Source organism: Mus musculus, chromosome 11 (genome assembly GCF_000001635.26).
Source record: "Mus musculus strain C57BL/6J chromosome 11, GRCm38.p6 C57BL/6J".
NCBI classification, from domain to species: domain Eukaryota; kingdom Metazoa; phylum Chordata; class Mammalia; order Rodentia; family Muridae; genus Mus; species Mus musculus.
In genome coordinates, this window is record NC_000077.6 from 94,394,183 (window position 1) to 94,407,519 (window position 13,337).

The following is a 13,337-nucleotide window of genomic DNA, read 5'->3' on the forward strand; positions in this document are numbered from 1 at the left end:
CTCTTGGTCTAATTTACCCCTGTCTCTATCTGCAAGCTCTTGGTGTGTGTGTGTGTGTGTGTGTGTGTGTGTGTGTGTGGTTGGCATTTGTTTCCCAGTCAGGACAGGGTATTTTTAGCCTCCTGAAGGCGTTGGAGGGACCCGGTAGGACAGTGTAGACCATCCGTTACCCCTCTGGGCAGGCACGAAGTACTGGAAGCCAGATTAGGGAGAAGCTAGTAGAGTGGGGGTGGGACAGTTAGTCACCTGTTCGATTTCTCTCCTCCCTCTGCCCCTTTCTCTCCCATCCTGTCTTCCTCCAACCTCTGTACAGAAGACTTCGTGGAGCTTCCGTAACTTGTCAGCGTGCCCTTGGTTACACTTCTGTGTGAAGACTCTGGAAGGTCCTCAAAGCAGCCAGCAGTCATGCCTACCTCCCCTCCATGCCTCAGGTAGTATCTATAGTACCCTATGTAACCGTGACAGGCTCCTCATGTCTCTGGGACCAGTTTCATGGACAAAGTGAGTTAGCAAAGGACCACGGAAGCCCCTTTCCTACCCTGTAGTCTAGGCATCTAAGATCAAAGCATCTGAACCAATCTCTGAGCCTTCCGCTAACCTTGAACATGACTTTCCCAGCACCCCTCCATGGCATTTTACTACTGGGCTTTCTCTTGGAGTCGGGCCATGGATAAAACCCACCAGTGTGATTCTGAGCTTGAGGAGACTAAGGGACCTTCCTCTGGAATCCTTTAGGAAGATGAGCCTCCCCCAACCCCAGTTAACCCTTCTCATTCCCTGAGACCTTCCAGCTCAAGGTCAGCGTGAAGTTCTTTTGTTAGGCCTCCAATTTGAGAGCAGGAATCTGGGTGCAGCACTGGAGCAAAGCACCCTCTTCCATGACATCAGCCTTTCCATCCTTTCTGCCTTCTCTGGTCTCTCCAAAGTCATGATGCACTCCTTGGTGATCCTTGCCTTCCCCTCCCTCTGGAAATGTTGGGGTGCACTCCTACTGGCCTCTTATGGAATGTGGTCTCTCTTTTTTCCCCCCATGTTCCTTGAAGAACAAGCATAGTGTGTTAGCGTTGGTCTCGAGTGTTGTGTGTTCAGGTGCTGAGTTCTGTACCACAAGATCAAGTTACAGTTCAGAGATAGGCATTGTAATGACCGGTATGCTGTAAAGAATGCTCCCCAATGATCTCTGATTGGCTAATAAAAAGCTGGAGCCTGTGACTGGCAGAGGAGGTAGAAAGGTGGAACTCACAATCGAGGGAAGGGTCTCAGGAAGGGACCATGGCGGAGGAAGAAAGAAGAGGGAGAAGGAAGTCGAGTGAGGCAGGATGGACCATGAGCATGTGGTCAAGAGAAGTTTGCCCTGAGTACAGACAACTATAGCAGAAGGAGGCCAGGTAGGACAAATTGGCAAGTGACTTGGGGCACATGACTGGGAAATAGCAATATAGCATAGAGGGTTAAAATATACAACTATCTGCCCAGCTCTAGTTCCAGCAGCTTGTTAATAAAATCATCAGTTCTCTGTGTTATTTACTTGGGAGCTAAACGGGCTAAGTGAGCATAGAAATGCCCTGCATATATCTGAGAACAAAAGGAGATGTAGAATACCCCCCCTCCGTAAAATGACTACTATAGTAGTGTTTGCAGGACATTGCTGTTTTGATTGCTTGTCTCACCCAAGCAAGAAAGCTCAGGCCTTGAGACCTCCCACAGTTTACCAGGGCCTCAGAGCTCCATCTGGTACAGGTACCAAGGGCCCTCTTCTGTATGCAGCTTCCATACATGGCTACTCCAGGTAGCTCCCTGGACTGAATGTACTTCCCGGACCCTCGGCTATTGCACCCCTGCCCCTAGCTCACCTCCCAAGCAGACCCTTTCCTAACTCTGCTGACCACTGCACTTGCCAAACTCTGTTTATCCTTCAAGATCTCTGTCAGTATTGAGCATGGTAGTGCATAAGTGGAATCTCAGCATTTGGGAGATGGAGGTAACAGATCACAAGTTCAAGGCCAGCCTCAGCTACCCAGTGAGTGTGAGACTAGTCTAAGCTATATGAGAACCTGTCTAAATCAACAAGAAGTCTCTTCCCTATATCACAACTACTGCCTCCCCAATGGTCTGTGAACATTGAGTACAGGGAATAAATCTTTTTTTATTGTAGTATTCTTTATCACCCAAGACAGTGCTTGGCTGAGTCCTCAGGGAGTGTTTGTCGATTGACTAACCAGTTACTCTCATGAAAGAAGAAAGACCCATTCCTGGTTCATTCCTTCAGTTCCAATGGTTCTGTGGAAAAGGTGGTAAAGGCAGGAGGCAAATGAGCAAGGCCACTGGATTTGGAACTCAGTAGAATTTGTCAGGTTGTTCTCTTTTGGTAGCAGCTCAGAGTCTGACTTTAGCACCTACACTGGGATCAAGAGAGGTCCTAGAGGAGAAAACACAGATGTGGAGCCTGGGCTCTGATTAATGGGGGGAGGGGTCTGACTATTTGGGGAGGAGGAGCTTCCAGCTATTGGTTGGATTCTTGAGGGAGTTCATATAAAGCCATTCATTTTTTGTAAAATCTCTTGCTTCTTAACATGTTTTTCTGCAGTTTTGGTGAGGGGAATTGAGAGGAATAATGTACCATTTTTAAAGCTAATTCCTGAGCAGCCAACCCCCTTGTCCCTACCTTCTTGTTTATGTATTCGATTTCTGGTTAGAAGTAGGCATGTTCAGTTATGGCTTGTCCTTGGCGATTATAGAGAATGCCATGAGATAGGTGAATTTCCCAAAATTGTTAAAAAGAGAGACGTTTTAGCTATGTAAGTGGGACCCTTGTTTGTATTTGTTTGGGGATTCCCATTACAGAGAGGGCAGTTAACAAGGGTCTACAGATAGCTTGAGCAGACTCATGTGTTTGCGAGGTAGTAAGGACAATGCCTGAAAAAGCACCAATGCAAGCGTGGACAATTTTTTTTTCAGTGAACAGAGAAATTTACATGAATTGCACCTGTTTGCCAAAGATCATTAGGTGGAAGATTCCAGGGATTGGCTGCTCTCAGCTGGGAGATGGAGGAACCCAACAATTGATAGGAGGCTTTGGATAGAGCTAAACACTGATAACAAGAAGTCTGAGGTATGAGCCAAGGTGGTTTTCTGATGGCTAAAGAAACTCCATTTTATGCTAGGCATCCATCTTGGTACCCACTAGATGTTTGCCTGACTCCAGTACCTGGAGGATAAGTTCGTAGTAGCCCTCACCCAGTGGCTCAGGCCCAGAAATGTACAACTGTAACCATCTACTTGTTATGATAGGACTAACTGCGTTTTGGCTTCTGTAACTTGTTTACACAGATTCAAGGATTACTGTGGGTCGCTTTGACCACTTACCTTAACAGAGCAGACCATCTATGCTTGCTTGTGTAGCTATTGAAGATCTTCTTATGGTCTTTGCCTTTAAAAACACCCTTCCTTGCTGGTATGCATGCCTTTAATCTCAGCACTCAAGAGGCAGATGCTGACAGATCTCTGAGTTCAAGGCCAGCCTGGTCTATAGAGAAAGTTCCAGGACAGCCAAGGTTACAAAGAAAAACCTAGTCTCACAAAAAAATAAAAAAATAAATAAGTAAATTAAAGAAGAGCTGGATGGTGGTGGCACATGTCTTTAATCAAGCACTTGGGAGGCAGAAGCAGGTAGATCTCTGTGGGTGGATTTCTATGGGTTTGAGGCCAGCCTGGTCTACAGAATGGGTTCCAAGACAGCCTAAAGCTACACACAGAGAAACCCTGTCTTGAAAAAAACAAAAAACAAAACAATACAAAACAAAAAACTAACCAACCAAAACAAACCTCTCAAAACAGACAAACAAAAAAACCCAAAACCTTGCCTTTACAACATGACTGAGATTTGCCTTTAAGGCTGCCATCCTGCTAGCAACTAATCAATAACTCCTTTAATTATATTGGATTAAGTCTATGGTCTTTTCCTAGGGTCACAGCCTCCATAACAGCTAGAAGTAAGAGTGGGATGGCTTGAGCTGTAGTGAGAATGGAAAGACTGAGCAGGGATTTGAAAGCAGAAAGGGCAGGAAAAGTTCTGCCCGTGGGTGGGGGTGGGGCTGTTCTGGGAGGGTAACAAAAAGAGCCATGTCCAGCATCCTCACACCAAGGAATGACTCTTTTGTCCGAATTATTGACTCCATCTGAGAAATGATCAATGCATCAGAAATAGGATGTGTGCTTGTGGCTGAACAGGCTTGTAAGGGGATGTGATGTCATCCCACAGAGTCTTCATCGGAGGGAGGTGAAATGATGTATGTGTACCCCTCCCCTGGCCCCCAAGGCAGTCAAAGCTATTTCCCATTCTTCTGGGGGCTGCTAGAGAAAGTTGACTTTGTCTTGAAGTATAGAAGGATAAAGATTATCAGGGTTGGGGCTGGAGAGATGGCTCTGAGTTTAAGAGCACAGACTGACTGCTCTTCCTAAAGGTCCTGAGTTCAATTCCCAGCAAACCACATGGGCTCTCACAACCATTTGTAATGGGATCTGATGTCCTCTTCTGGAGTGTCTGAAGAGAGTGACAGTGTACTCACATACATCAAATGAATAAATAAATAAATAAATAAATAATCATAAGGAAGAGAAAATGAATATTAGGGTCTTGTCCACTGAGTTAGGAGCTTCTGCCTCATTAAGAGTAATTTTTTGAGTAAAAAACCGTTTTGGTGAGGTTTATGGGGAAGAAACAGCTGCTTTAAAATGCTGACAAGGAAGTTGAATCTAAGTGACTGTGAAAAGTTGTCTTTGATTCAGAGCTGGAATGTCTAATTGTGATTGCTGCAAGGCCAGGAGTTACCCCGTGAGGTGAGTTTAAGTGAGCATCTCCTTTAAGAGAATAAAAAAGGTGAGGAGGCTACACTGGGAAATCCCAAGTTAAACAGAAAGCCATTGACAGTGCCTGAGAGCGTTGAGGAGAGCTTAGCATTGGCTTTCTTGGAACAGACAATTGTAATCAGTGAAGTTTAAGAGAAGGCAGAAAGGGTGGCCCTTTGGATGGGAGCTCTGCCCATTGGGTGGGGGCTGCTCAGATGAGTGACAGTATGCCCACACTAGCTGTGTGGAATGTTTGTTCTAGTAGGGTATATTGTCTTGTTAACCCACCATTGGCAGAAGGTGGTGCTAATGGTCGTTACTTGGGGAAAAACATCCTATTGAAAGCAAAACATAGATGCTTGATTATATGGAAAAAGCAAATCTTCAGCATCAGGCTGTAAAGGGACAGTAAAAAACCCTTAAAACCAATAATAATATTTATTACCAATAATAATAATTATTATAATTGTTGTACAATGTGTACTATAGTATTATATATTACATTATTATTATTATTATTATTATTATTATTATTATTATTATTATTATGTGGGGCTGAGATATAGTGTCACATGCCTTTAATTCCAGTATAGAAGAGGCAGAGACAGGTAGATCTCTGAGTTTGAGGCCAGCCTAGTCTACAAAGGTAATTCCAGGACAGCCAGGGCTACACAGAGAAATCTTGTCTTGAAAGCCATCATCATCATCATCGTCATCACATTGTAGTTTGAGGAACCATGGTAGGAGAGGGAACTCCTGGCTGCAGAACACCAGAGGGATGGATGGCATTGGACATTAACAACACAAAGATCACATAAAAGCCTCCATTTACCAGATTTCTGGAAAATACAGAAGATAGGAGTAATCCAGACCCTAAAAGATGGTTCTATATGGTCAGCCTCAAGTGTTCTTGAATTAGCTGATATAAATATTACGTCTGTCTCCTTCAGTGGGTCACTGATTTACACAAACTGGGGGGGGGGGGAACGACCTTTTATCCAAGAAAATTTGAGTAGGTGATTTTTAGTGGTCTTTAGGAAAAAGAATGACCAGGTATAGAGAGCTATTTCAACCCTAGTGAGACAGGAGGTCTTGCCCTCAAAGGGAGGAAGGTTAAGGGCAAGATGCACTTGCAGGCAGGGAGGCAGCACATAAGGCTTCTATGCCTGGTAGGGGACAACTTTTGCCACCCTCCCTTGGATGTCTGCGTCTGAAGACTTAAGCATGATTAGAGGGACAGGATTGTTTAGCTATGGTAAAAACATGAGCTCCTGTGTCGACCATGGCAGTTATGGGGATCTGGTTGACTAAAACTGTAATAGAAGGCCGATCAAGACACATCGGCTGAGCCCAGGGTGCATCGGAGGAATCAAGTCTTTGATTTTCCAGTAATCATCATGAGCCTGGGGATGTTAGATAAGGTATAGTAATCAATTACTCTGACTGAGTTAATGCTGACATTTCTTGTCGCCGCTGGGAATGAGCCATAGTATGAATTTGACCTGTATAACTTGAATCAGCAACATCTGGGCAAACAAAAACACTTCCTATCATTCAATTTGTTTTACCTAAAATTTAGTCAAATCATTTTGTAGGAAGGAATTCCCATAAGTCTGTGGGGAGCCTCGTTGCTTTTCCTATTACACCTAATTTTACAGCTTTAACTAAAGATAAACCTAATGTAGAATTATTTTTAATACTGGTGAGTAATGCTTTTATAGTCTTAGGGTTAGGGGTGGAACCAGAGGGATTGTCTCAAAAGACCTCAAGGGATAAGACCAGCAGTGGTAATAGCTGGCTGTGCTCCTGGCATCTGGGAGATAGTGCAGGGGAGGAGGCTCTGGGCTTCCAAACTCAGGCAGAGTGCAGAAGGGCTGGTTTACATCTTTATCTAACTGCCCTTTGTATTCATCTTCCCATTTCCAAATTTGGATCACCTTTATCAAATTTAGAATAACATTGATTGGCCTAGAGAAAATTCTCATTACTCTTTGGATATATTTTAAAGGTGGGTTTGCCAGGCTGAGACTTATTTGTATCTGCTTATCTGCATTGTTTTTGCAAATGGCCTTTTTTTTATTCCATGTGTAAAGCATGCAGGAGGTTTCAGGACTGCTTCTAGAACTTGGGCTTTGTGCTCCTTGGCACCAATATTCTGGCATGCTTTAACCACATCAGCATGCTGATGTAGTCAGGGTTACTATTCCAGTGATGAAACACCGTGACCAAAACCAACGTGGGGAAGAAAGGGTTTATTTCGCTTACACTTCCACATCACTATTTGTCATCGAAGGAAGTCGGGAAAAGAACTTAAACGGGATAGAAACCTGGAGGGCAGGAGTTCCAGAGGTCATGGAAGAGTCCTGCTTACTGGCTTGTTCCATAGGGCTTGCTCAGTCTCCTTTCTTATAGAACCCAGGACACTAGCCCAGGGTGTAGCTCCACCCATAATGGCTGGCACCTCCCCCATCAATCACTAATTGAGAAACAGGCTTGGTGACAGTCCAATCATATGGAGACATTTTCCCAATTGAGACTCCTTCCTCTCTGATGCCTCTTGCTTGTGTCGAACTGACATAAAACTTGCCAGTACAAGCACTGGCTGCAACTACTGTTCAATGAAGAAGTTTTTATTGCAGTCAGAAATTGCATTTTCATAAATTAATGAAAGAGATATGATGTGAACAGCCACTTTGTTGTCTGTCGCTCTGTAGCTTGTTGTAGACAAGGCTCATTTCATGGCTCTGTAGGTTTTTGTCCTATAGTGGAAAACGACTCCAGAAGAGGGCTATGAACAGAGAAACTGTTCTGAGCCCTTTGCACTGGCTCTACTGCTCTGTTTATTAACTGCAGTCTTGGCAGAGTGGCAGAGCTACAGTTTCACAGTTTCCTTGAATCTGATCAGTTGATCCTAAATAACATTTGGAGAAGGTTGCTGCCTTTGACTGTAAGCAGCAACAGACCGGCATGTATCCACCCACCCCTGGAACTATAAACTATATTGAGCAGTGGTAAGCATTGTTCTCATAAGGGCTTGCCAGCCAAAAGGTGATATTTCATAATATTTGATATAACATCTATTTATTCATGGGGAAAATGGCCTTGGCCCCCATTCTCTTTAATGCTCTTTAAAAAAAAATCTTTAAGCAGGAAAACAAGAACCCTTCATGACTGGGAACTGTCTTCTCTAAAGAAAGGATATGAGGTTAAAAATTCTCCTGTTTGGGGCTGGCGAGATGGCTCAGTGGTTAAGAGCGCCGACTGCTCTTCTGGAGGTCCCAAGTTCAAATCCCAGCAACCACATGGTGGCTCACAACCATCCGTAATGAAATCTGATGCCCTCTTCTGGAGTATCTGAAGACAGCTACAGTGTATTTACATATAATAAAAAAAAATAAATCTTTAAAAAAAAATTCTCCTGTTTGAGAAGCCACTTCAAGACATTTTTGGAAGTCATTTTGTGAGTACGGATTACCTACTGGCAGAAAATGAGGCTGAGGGAATACAAGAATTTTAGTAGGTAATGATTTTCCCAGAAGTTCCCCTCTCCTCTGTTGATAATACTTTACAGCTCACCTAACTTGGTTCCAAAGAATTAAGAGCTTCCACTGAACCTGTCCTACGCACAGCACAATCGGGTTACCAATCCCACCCTGCCCTGCCCAAGTCTCTTTCAGGATGCCAGGGGCAGTCCTTTTGAATAATGCTTAAAAGCACATAAATGTCTTCTGAAGGCATCTTAGCTCTGATACTCACAAGCAGAGTCATTAACTAACTGCTGTGCATGAGCTCAAAATTCAGGGGACAGAGAGTTCCCCAGAGTGAAAGCAAGAGCTTTCCCCAGACTAAACCAGCCTGGCGAGAAGGAGACCGATTTCCTCAGCACCTATCGGAAAATCCCTGTGCTTGTAGCTCACTTACCAGCAACTCAAGTGGGTAGCTGGGTGGAAGAATGCTTCCTCCAGCAAGGCGTCCAAATGTGGCTATGCCATATAAAAGACTAAAGACTAGCTCTTGGTGCCCTTTACCCAAGAGTGGGCCTCATATTTCCGCCTTTCCTGTCCTAATCTAATTTAGTCTAATCTAAAAGAAGACTAGTCTGAAAGAGAGTAACATAATCTAAAAGAGTCTAAAAAGTAGATTCTGAACAAAGGCCATCCTCTCTATTGAGCAGCATAGTAAATCCAGTAATGAAAAAGAGGGAGGAACCTTTGTCTTCATCTTTTACAGGATTCCCATAGGGAGAAAAATCGTCTTCCTGGCCCTACTGATTCAGAACAGCACACAGAGCCACAGTCGAATATTAGGAATCTGTACCCACAGATTTCTGCGGGAGAAGGAGGAAGTGACGTTGCTTTCAACCCCTCAATGTTTCCAAGCGAATGGTCTTAAACCTGGTTACCACATCTTCCATACACATACATTGTTCTGAGTCAGGGGCATGAAAGAGTCCCAAAGGGAAAATAGGGAACATGGTACATTGGGATGTCCAAAGCATAGCAAGAGTGATTACAGTCTTTGAAGGTAATTCTGAATAGGTTGAATGCGCAGCCTGTGGGAGAGTGAGTGCATGGTTGTAAATAATCTCAGAGAATATGGTTAACTTATTACAGATTGGGTGAAAGTTTGCTTTGTATAGGGAAAGTTAAAGCAGCATTTCTCAGAATGTCATTTCCCTAGAAGGTAGGTAGTGAGGCCACCGTGTCACGAGGAACAGTCCCCAAAGTGAGCAAGGCCCACTCTGCCTTTGAGTATTCAGAACTAAGATATTTCTATCGAATGGGATGATGAGAGGAGCAACAAGGTTTGAGCTGAGGCATAGAGGGGAACAGAGTCTGGTGACCAATGCCTCGCCCTGCTTTTCCACCTGGCTGCGATTCCAAACTAGATGGACTACGCATGCGCTGTGTCTCCTCCGCCAGTGAGCATCTTGAAGGAGTCCCGCGTCAGGAATTTCCTGGCAAGAAAACGGGCAAGAGAAGAAAAAGGGAAAGGCAAATCCAGAGTGGGCATAGCAGCAGGAGCTAGAAAGAAGCGCAAAGGAGACAGGAAGACCTAGGCACAGGAAATGCTGCCTGTGGGCAGGGTGGGTTGGATCTAACAAAAGGGACAGTGTAGAACCAGCAATGTGACCCCCACCCCCCATCTCACTGAATGTTTACAGACCTTTAAAGTTTGTGAACACCCCTAAATTATGCACCGGCGCACACCCTGCTTCCCCCTTCTGGCTTCCGCCAGACTTCAGCCCATCTGGATCTGCCTGGACCCCTCCCAGTCTCAGCAAGTCTGCCCTCTGCCCCAGCCTGCTCCCTCATCTAATTGGCATGCAGGCCAGGGCTTGGCTACTGCACCCGATTTCAGAGTTTTCAAAGTAATAATTAATAGGATCTGTGGGTCTCAGCCAAGCTCATACACTGGGATAGGAGCTAAGGCACGCAGAGTGTGGGGTTTGTAGCAGACTTCCCTCCTGGACTTTACTGGGCAGCTCATTCCTTGATCCACTTTATCCTGCCCTACAGATGGGATCAGTAAACAACTAGATTTGCTTTGAGAGTTAAGTCCCCTATCCAACATGCCACCTCGGTCTGGGATTAGTTTAGTGGCCTTAAGGGGCCTGTTGGCACCAGGGACTCACCCTCCCTTTCCACCTGGCTGTGGCTCCCCAGCGCTCAGATGGTGTGTTCTAGTCTGTGGTTCCACACAGACAAGTTCTTCACACCGTGAGCTGCTTCCTCTTTTGGGCTATACAGGGCATCTGTGTGTGGACGGATCCACCACAGTTGGTATCTTCTTCCCAGATTTATCCCTCTTGCAGAGAAACCCTGGGTGGCACCAGCTGAAAGTGCTCTGTGCTGCCACCTGGTGTCTAACGCCCTCACTACATGGCTGTCACCAGGTGGGGCAGGTTGGCGCCTCAGCAGGGGAAACCATAGGGCACCAGACAACGTTGGGAGAACGGATGAAGGTGAGGCTGAAACATATTTGGAAAGTGGGTAGAGGCCCGGGTGGGAGCATGAAAGAAGGGTGGAGACCGTGGTGATTGAGACAAGCAGGTGCCAGGGGTTCAAAGGGCAGAGCGAGCCATTCTAGGGAAGGACATTGCCTGGAAACCTGGAGTGACTGCAGAACCTGCATTACCTTGGAGGTCAAAGGACACCACCACAATCCCTATGGCTGGGATCATGTTAGAGGCTAGTATCCCACCAGGTGGGAGGCCGTGGACCCTTCTAGCCCACTGACTATGCCACACAGAGAACACATGTGTATTTCTATAAACCCAATGTGACCGCTTCAGGAAAGGGTCCCCTAGCCTCCTTGCAAAATTCTTTTCATTTTGTAAGCATGGATCTTTCCATCGCTTCCTGTTTCCTCCGCAGTGAGAACAGACTGAGATGGTGTGGGCTGCAGAAGGCCAGCCCTAGAGTCAAATTCTGACTGTGTGACCTCAGCTCTTAACTTCTATGAACCCACCACTGCATGGAAAAAAAAAAAAAAAAGCTAGCCGGGTACTTCCCTGGCTTCAGCCCTTGGAGGAGCGAGAGACTGCGTGTGAGCCTCAGGTTTGTTTTTAGCACCAGCTCAGATCACTCCTTTTTTTCCCAGTTCCCCACCCCCAGACAGGCCTTTTCCTGGAGCCTTGGGGGTGGAAACTGAAGCAGCCAAGCCCGAGGTGGAGGCCTGGGGCTCTTGACACAGTTTCTTCTTTGAACCCCCAGGAAGAAGACTGAATGAAGGCAAGAAGGCAAGGCACCCAGGGAGAGAGAGAGGGAGAGAGAGAGAGAGAGAGAGAGAGAGAGAGAGAGAGAGAGAGATGCTCTAGCTTCCAAAAGCACCCCCCCCACTACCCTTGTCTCAGAAGCCCCTGCGTTGGAGGCCCTAACCAAAGACCTGCTGTCTCCCCAACCCCACTTCCCCAAGATCACCATGCACCGTTCAGACTCAGCGGCTGTTTCTTCTCTACTTTCAAACCTGTGCAATGAGACACACCAGTTTCTTTCCATCACCGATGTCATTGTTTTGTTGGTGGGTTTTTGTTTGGCTGGTTTTGACAGGGACTATCTCGTAGCCCAGGCTGGTTTCCAGCTCACTATGTGGTGGAGAATGTCCTCCAAATCCTGATCCCCCTCCTTCCGTCTCCCAAGGGCTGAGATGCATCACTGAGCCTGGCCACAAAGACTTTACAATGTTGGAAGAGTTAACCACAATACTCTCCCCCCTCCAAATATCCACCTTCATTCTGCTATCTATTAATATGTCCAAAGTACCACCCAGCTGTCTCTACAAAGGCATGGTATCCTGCCAGAGAAGTGCTCTCAGGTCCATAGATAGTGTGGGATGGGGAGCTGGAGAAGGGGTCTTTGCCTTCTCACTGGGTGGATCACAGTAGCTCCCTGGAGAGCAACCCTAGAGCATGTTCAGTGTGACCCACATCGAGCTTCTTTAGTCATTACTGGGAAGAAAGAGAGAGGCAGGAGAACAGGATTGTAGAAAGAATTAGGCATGCTATGCATTACCTCAAGTGACACTACAGTATTACTGCACTGCTGTGTGTTTACAGAGGCAGGGATGGTAATGAGGAAATTCTGGGTGAAGAAGAGGGTTCAGCCTTCTGCTTCACCTTGACATAGAATCTTCTAACCACTAGAAGAAGAAAAAGGGAGGAGGGGGGATCTTCCAGATTCCCCCTTCCCAAACCTCTCACCCATAAGGAACAGACAGCTAAAGAATTTTACAAAAATATAAAAGCTTAATCCCTAGATCCAGGTGGCAAAACTCTAGGAATTTTGTACAGCTTCCCTTAAGGAGAGAGAGAGAGAGAGAGAAGGAGAGAGAGAGAGAGAGAGAGAGAGAGAGAGAGAGAGAGAGAGAGAGAGAGAGAAAGCAAAGCCAGCTTGTACAAACACCCCCTTTCTCCAGCTGAGAGGGCTAGAGGGATCAGAGCTGGGCGCCATCAAACACCCCAGGGAGATCAAACCAGGTGTTTGCTTTCACGAGTGGTATCATTTCTGCCCCAAAGAGCAATCAAAAAAGCTCTCTGAGCTTAGGAAGTAGGCCAGAGGACAGACGCCTGCAAGTCCAGCTTCCCAGCAACCAGCAACCTGGCACTGCGGGCTCTCAGCTGCCTGTGCAGATGGGCGCTGTGAGTGAGGGGTGCCACTTAGGTTTCAAGAATCCAACCCAGGGCTTGGAATGCAGCTTAGGGGTAGAGTCCTGCCTCAAATACATATAAGCCCTGGGTCTGATTTCTATGCCAAAGCATGAGTATACACACACACACACACACATGCACACGCACACGCACACCTGGCTTGAAAGGGTGGGGCTGTTCAAGGGAATGGAAATGGTAAGGACAGATGTTTGCAATGGCTGATGGGTGAAAAGGCTGGCTGAGTCTTTGGCTACTGCTTTTTGGCATGGGGACTTCAACCATAGCATCAGAAAGTGGCTCTAGGTCAGGTGGCTTCCCGGACTCCTGGCCCCCCTACACT